Source organism: Alligator mississippiensis, chromosome 9 (assembly GCF_030867095.1).
Source record: "Alligator mississippiensis isolate rAllMis1 chromosome 9, rAllMis1, whole genome shotgun sequence".
NCBI classification, from domain to species: domain Eukaryota; kingdom Metazoa; phylum Chordata; order Crocodylia; family Alligatoridae; genus Alligator; species Alligator mississippiensis.
In genome coordinates this window covers 2,579,587-2,586,450 of record NC_081832.1, presented here as the reverse complement: position 1 = coordinate 2,586,450, position 6,864 = coordinate 2,579,587, and the positions used below count along the sequence as shown (strand labels likewise).

The 6,864-nt window shown below is 44.9% G+C and overlaps 1 protein-coding gene across 6 annotated transcripts in view; it reads left to right on the top strand.

The window, feature by feature from the left end:
• The first annotated feature begins 305 nt into the window (after positions 1–305).
• The window catches only part of ZBTB46 (zinc finger and BTB domain containing 46), an 80,917-nt gene continuing 74,358 nt past the window's right edge, over positions 306–6,864 (top strand). The window contains exon 1 of one of the 6 annotated variants that reach the window (XM_059713168.1): positions 306–614. The gene's annotated coding sequence lies outside the window, so the exon portion shown is untranslated. Of the gene's footprint in view, positions 615–930; positions 1,247–1,559; positions 1,665–2,078; positions 2,239–6,864 lie in introns of those variants that run through there. The other 5 variants (XM_059713170.1, XM_059713169.1, XM_019495223.2 and 2 more) reach the window with 5 other exon arrangements.

Sequence of the window (6,864 nt, the reverse complement as noted above, 5' to 3'; positions counted from 1 at the left end):
AGAGGCCGGAGGCGCGGGGGCGAGGCCCAGGCCCAGGCCGCGGCCGAGGAGGACTCTTCCCGGCATGCCCCGCGCCGCCCCTCACTTCCGGTGTCCGGCCGTGGCCCCGCGGCCCCCGCTCCCCTGGCGCAAGCGAGGGGCGAGGGGCGGAGCCGGCAGAGCGAGGGGCGGGGCTTGCGGAGGCCCGAGCCCGGCGCCGCCCAATGAGCGGCCTCCCCCTCGCACGCGCCGCCCGGCCCCGCCCCCGCCGCCCGCCACAGCGCGCCCCCCCCTCCCGGCGGGGGGATCGGGGAGCGCGCCCCCTCCCCCCCTCTCCTCCCCCCCTCCCCGCGGCTCCGGCCCGTCCGCGCGCGGGCGCAGGTAGCGAGGGAGCGAGCGGCTGGCCGGCCGGCGGGCGGGCACGGCGGGGGGCGCGCGCGGCTCGGCGAGGGGCAGGGTTTAACCCCCACCCACCCCGCCCGCTCTCTCCCTCCCTCCCTCCGTCCTCCTCCTCCTCCACCTCCTCCTCCGCCTGCCTCCCCCCGGGAACCTCCGAAAGGGGAATTTTCCAGCTGGTAATTTCTGCTGCGTCAACAGCCGGGAGCGGAGCGCCGCGCCCGGACCCGCACCCCGAGGTAAGGGCTGCCCCTTCCCGGCCCCCCGCCGGGCATTGTCCAACGCCCGCCCGGCCGCGCCTCCATTTTCCCAGCCTGAGGGGACCAGTGCCCGGGGCGCCCCCCCGTCCCCCCCCATCGCCTCACACCCCCCCGGAGGAGAACAACCCACTTATTTTATTTGACACTTGTTTCACCCCCCCCTCATAAAAGTCTCCTGGAGCTGCCCCCCCCCCCCCTTTCCCCTCAGGAATAGCCCCTGCGTGTTGAGGGGGGCGGGGGGCGACTGCCCGGCGAGGGTCCTTCCCTAGCCCCGCCGCCCCCAAAATGTCACCCTTTCCCTCCCATTTGGACGGGGGGGGGCGGTTATTTTGCACTGGTAACAACCCCCCCTGTATAAAAGTCATAAAAAAAACCAACCAAAACCTGCCCCTTTTTAATTTGGAGACTGGTTTAATTTTGCACTTGTAACCCCCCTTCCCCTCCCGGTGTAAAAGTCAGGGAGCGGTCTGGTCTCCAGGCTTGCCCCCTTCCCATTAAAAACCCGCCCCTTTTTAATGTGGAGACTGGTTTAATTTTGCACTTGTAACCCCCCTTCGCCCCAGTATAAAGTCAGGGAGCGGTGTGGTCTGGTCTGGTCTGGTCTGGTGCAGGTGAGTGCTTGCCCTTCCCCCCTTTCCCCATGAAAAATAACCCGGCTCCTTTCCATCCGGAGGGTGTCTTTTAATTTTCGACTTGGGGGGGTGTTTGTCACCTGGGTAAATTTTAGCAGGTGAGCCGCTTTCCCTTCCTGTTTAAAGGAAAAAAAAAAATTAATAAATAAATGAAGAACCCGGCCCCGTTTTTATTGGCAAGGTGGGTTTCTTTGGCACCTCCCATAGAAAAGTCATGAGAAACTGTGCTTTGCCCTCCAGGTGGGCTGCTTCTCTGCCCAAGCCGTTTCCATTCAACATATAAATAAATAAATGACCGTCTCCTTTTGATTGGGAGGGTGGTTTTTTTTATTTTTTTATTTTATACTGTTTGTGACAAGTGCAAAGTGACTGGAAATTGGTTTTTTCCCCCCTCCAGGTGAGCTGCTTTCCTTCCTTTCTTCCTTCCCCCCAACACCTATTAAAAAAAATAACCTGGCTCCTGGAGGGGGGTGGTTGGTGCAAAAGTGCCTGGGAATTGTTCTTGCCCTTCCAGATGAGCTGTCTCCCCCCATTAAAAATAAGATAACATGGCTGCTTTTCTTTGGAGGGTGGTATTATTTTATTCTGGGGAGGGGGTGGTGTTTGTAACAAGTGCAAAAGTGACTGGATATGGTTTTTTCCCTCCAGGCAAACTGCCTCCCCCTATCTAAAAAAAAAAGTGCAATTGGGTGGGGGGGGATTAGAGAGGGGTCAGGGAGGTGCTGGGGAAGTGAGGGGTGGCAGGGCTGGATTGCCTTTGTGTCTCTGTAAATAGACATGTCAGTTTTCCGAAGTAATACAAGTAGCGTCTGATAACTCAATCCCAGATGACAAATAGAGAATGGAGCAGATTTTTTTAACTGTAATAGTGGGAGGATTTCTCCCTCTTTTAAACGAGGAAAGAGGGAAAAAAAAAACATCGATACTTTGTGCACGCTGCATCAGAGAACTGAATGCTTTGGAGAAAGCCAGTATGTAGAAAGCTATATTTTTTAACACCTGACAAGAAAAATATAAACAAAGGAGAGTTTAAGAGGGATTTTTAATGAATTTCCTCTTGCTTTTTTATTTATTTTTTTTTAATTTTACAGTCTTAATGATTCATTTGGCATGGATTACAGGGACAAGATTATTATCAGCATTGTTTAAGGGTATGCTAATTAGGAAATGTGTTTTGCAAACAGTGCTACTGCAGACACCTGTACCAAAGTTCTTATATGGATTTTAATTGAATGGCTCGTATCGTTTGCAACGCTTAGTCATTGCAGCAATAATTTAGCTCCTGGTTCTTGTTTTCCACAAAATATTTATTGCAAGTTCACATTTGGTCTGTGCCTCGTTCATCTCTGTTTCTGATGTATTACCTGCCTGAAAGGGATTCTCTTCAAAAAGAGGAAAAACCTGTTTTTTTCATTCTTTATTGTGGGGGGGAGGCGGAAAGGGGGGAAGATGTCCTTTCAACAACAGTCCAAACAGGGTAATTTAAGAACAGTAAAAAAAAATACAAAAAATGGGGATGTCATTTTATGAAAGAAGTTTGCAACTACTGAACAGCTTTCCTGCTGTTCCACATAATTTTGCTGGACTATTCTGTGCTTTAACTCTTGCAGTAATATTTAGGATGATATAGAAAATGCAGTAACTTTTTTTTATAGCCAGTCCTGTTACAGTAGCTAAAATTTGGCTTTACCTACTTCTTTGAATTCAAGCACCATTTGTCAAGTTTTTTATTTTGAAATCCTTTTAGTGATGGAAAGATTGGGTGGAGTATATTATTAGTCACAATATTTTCGACATGTGGTGAAGAATTATTGCTTTGAGGTGTATTTGGGACCTAGCAGAAAAAACGATAGAGAAGATTGCCCCATGGGCCAGGCTGGGAACTACAAAACAATATTTAGATTTGTATTTACCAGAACTCTCATACGCTTGTTCCTGAAAACTGTGATCTGGTCTGCTAGACTAATAGGATAATTGCTGTTAAAATGGGAAACCGTACACTTTTTGTTTTGTTTTGTTCTTTGATAGCATTTCCTCATATGACAACCTGTTCTACTTAAGTGACATCTTTTTAAATGCCAGTTAGTTTCACTTACTGTATGTTAACTTTCATATAAGTCATGGAAATGAAATATCATATTTTTATAGTATGTGCCATGCACAAAATAGATTTAAATCTGTAGTAATTTTTGTGCTAGAGTAAAAATACATTTTTCATATGTTTAAAAAGCCCCGTGATGTTGTTTTTCTTAGGCTCTTAGTGTACACCGTTGAAAATAGTACTGGTACACAAGATTCTTAGAGACTAAAGAAAAGGGCCATTTTCTCCCTGTGGTCTGTTTTTTTTCTGGGACAGTTGTATAGCAGTGCATATATTCTTTGCAAGTAGGGGTTTTTTTGTTTTGTTTTTGTTTGGTTGGGTTTTTTCCCCCCCTTTCCTGTAACAACTGGAGGAGCTTTGAGGAAAACTAGTTGGCAAGCTTCCATCTCCCCGGGGGTGAAAAAAGGTCTTGAGCCTGAGAGATCAGTTATTGCAGTTCATATGTTTGTTCTTGCTCTGGTACCATGTTGTGTTGATGTGGGATTAGGTATAATTTAAAATGAAACTGCCTGCCTTCCATTTCCAGATGTGGTTTCTCAAGGTGCCCCCCATTTTCATCTATGATCTAGGTAGGCTTAATGTTTTTAACAAAGTTTCCTGTCCTCCTAGCAACAGATAACCATCCAATCCAGCATTTGGTTTCCAGATCAGGATTATTTCATGTGACAGCTCAACCTCAGATTTAAAATCATAGAAAATGAGGGTGGGAAGGGACCTCAGGAGGTCACATCTAGTCCAGCCCCCTGCTCCAAGCAGGACCAGCCCCAACTACATCATCCCAGACAAGGCTTTGTCTAGCCAGGTCTTAAAAACCTCCAAGGATGGAGACTCTACCACCTGTCTGGGTAACCTGTTCCAGTGCTTTACTGCCCTCCTAGTGAAAGAGATTTTCCTAATATCTAACTTAAACTTCCTTGCTGTAACATGAGCCCATTGCTCCTTGCTCTATCTGCCACCACTGAGATCAGTTTAGCTCTGTTCTTTCTGATTGTTTATGCTTGTTTTGACGGCTGTCCTGGAGCATCCTATGATGCTTTCTAGACTCCTGAGCTGGAAGAAAGCACTTGCACAAGTTTGTCTTGCCCTGGTATGTTTGGTTTAATGGGCTAAAGAGGGGTCTCTTTGAGGTGTTCAAGCCTACGAACAGCTTTAATGGCTAGTCCTTACGCTCATTATAATTCCCTTAAGCCAGCAGTGTGCGCTCATTACTAGCAAGGAACACTTCACCAAAAATTCTCGCACTCGGCACCAAAGATTTAATAAAATGTTTATATTTTGCTGTCAGTTTTCTACCAGCCTACCTTAAAGGCTTTGTGTTTACACGTGCTTTGAACACTTAAGTATCTTACAGTTCATTAATGACGAAAGAAATTGCAGTGTGAGGTTATCTGTAGATTGGAGGGGTCATAGAAGGACAGAATAACAAAGACCAAACAAACTGTGGGACAGATTATTTTTTCTGAGAGTTACAATGTCAAACACGTTATTTAATGATACCCGTGGCAGCTTTTGTGCCATTCTGTTAAGGGGTAACGGCATTGACATATCACAAGTGTTAAAGAACTCATGAAGCTTTGGGACCTTTGTTTGCTTGTTTGTTTTTGAGGGGATATGGAGGATTTGTTTATAATACAAGCTCCTTTAAATAGATACCCCTGTGATCTCAGCTTTATTCTACATCCTCTGAAAGGGTCTGGAGAATCTATTAATTGCCTCTGGTGTCCTTTAGAGACTGGGTGGGGGGAATCCGGACTCCCACAGCCAAGGTATTTAGCTACTTCTCTGATCTTGCCTTAACATGTCTGGATATGCATAGCTGTCCAGTGGGAATTGAGGAACTGGGTTCAATCCCCACCTCTGCTGTAGACTCTGTGTGTAATTTTTCTTTATTTGTTTTCCTGTCTGTAAAATGGGCATGCTCATGCTTGCTTGTGTCTCTCAAATACTTCTGGATCTATTGATCAAGTCTCATATTGGTGCTAAGCATGCATTTTCTTTATAAATGCAAGTGCCTCGAGTGCTAGGTGTGTTTTATCAAGCAACATGGTGGATTTCATTATGAGAATTGTATCATCACCTTTGAAATTGTTTGCAACGGTTATTTTCCTCTATCAGTTGCTGTAATTTATTTGTAGTTGTTTCCTTAATCATTGAAGCATAGATTTTTAATAATAATACATTTTTTTTAGACTGGACAAGCTTGTTGACAGTAATTCTAGTTAGATGGAAGTGTTCTGCTTCATGTTTAAAGTTGGATTACCTGTATGTCTGCATACGCAGAACTGGACAGTACCTCTATAGACAGGTGTGGTACCTAGTAGAAAAGTAATGACTGCTTGCAGGATGAGAGCTGGAACTTGACGTTTCCCTTAGATTTCAGGAGCTTTGCTGATGCATGCTTCTTTACTCCACCCCTATTATTGGGGTTTTAGTCTGTTTAATTGTACCTCTTATTAATTTACACTTTTTGGTTGACTAATTCGAATAGTCAACAGATCTCTAGGATGACTTTCTAAAATTCAGTTGTATATCAAATGAGATGAGTGTGGGAATTCTTAGGGAAAGGTTATCAGAGGAGTGTAAAATATTTTACACCAGTCAGTAAGTGCATGTGTATGGCTTGAAGTATACTTAGTAACTAGAATGGCAGGGTATACATGCCAGAAACTTAGCTACCAACTGTACTTAGTATGGGAAGCCCTGTTCAGTTTGCTACGGAATATGTTTATAATTAAGAATACTTATCCACATGCCCATTTACCTTTCAAAGTTTTTTCTTTTTATCACGTTACTACAAAAGTCCTTTGGAACTAAAACATTTATTTAATCTTATCCAGTATTCTCTTCATCTTGCGTTGCTTAACTTGTTACAAAAATGTACCAGACAGACATTTGGTTCTTTCAGTGTGTTAGCTAGTCTCTGATAGCACTTGATGTCAGCTGCTTGAGAAGAAGGTGCAGAACCTGACCTGTGCAGTTCTGTACCATAGGAAGAAACATCTTCCTGACCCAGGTAGTCAAATGATGCCCTGGAGCATGAAGTTGAACAGGCTGTGTAGCTATCAGGAACTTATTAAGCCTTACCTGAAATCAGCTAACCTGAGGACAGATGTAGATAGTCAGAATGAAAAATACCTGAGGACTGATGTTCTGCCGCATCCCTCCGGGGTTTGAAGAACAAAACAGTTATGGGGACAGCCTTTAACAACTTGAAAAAATTGTTTGCTTGCTTTTGTTATACCATATCATCAAGAGCTTTATTCCTCTTTACTTTCTCATCATTTGCTGTTACATTTGAACAGAAAAGCAGAAGATGCCTCTCTGTGGTGCTGAGCATCTCTGCCAGAAAGTACAAAAATAAAATTTGATTGTGCCCAGAGCAGCAAAATCTCTCATGGTCTGTTTATTGTTCCACATTGTTTAGTGTTTTCCTTTTTCGTCTGTTTATCCTTGCGTCACTTAACTAAGAAAAGCTAGAAGTCCTTTACCTTCTCTT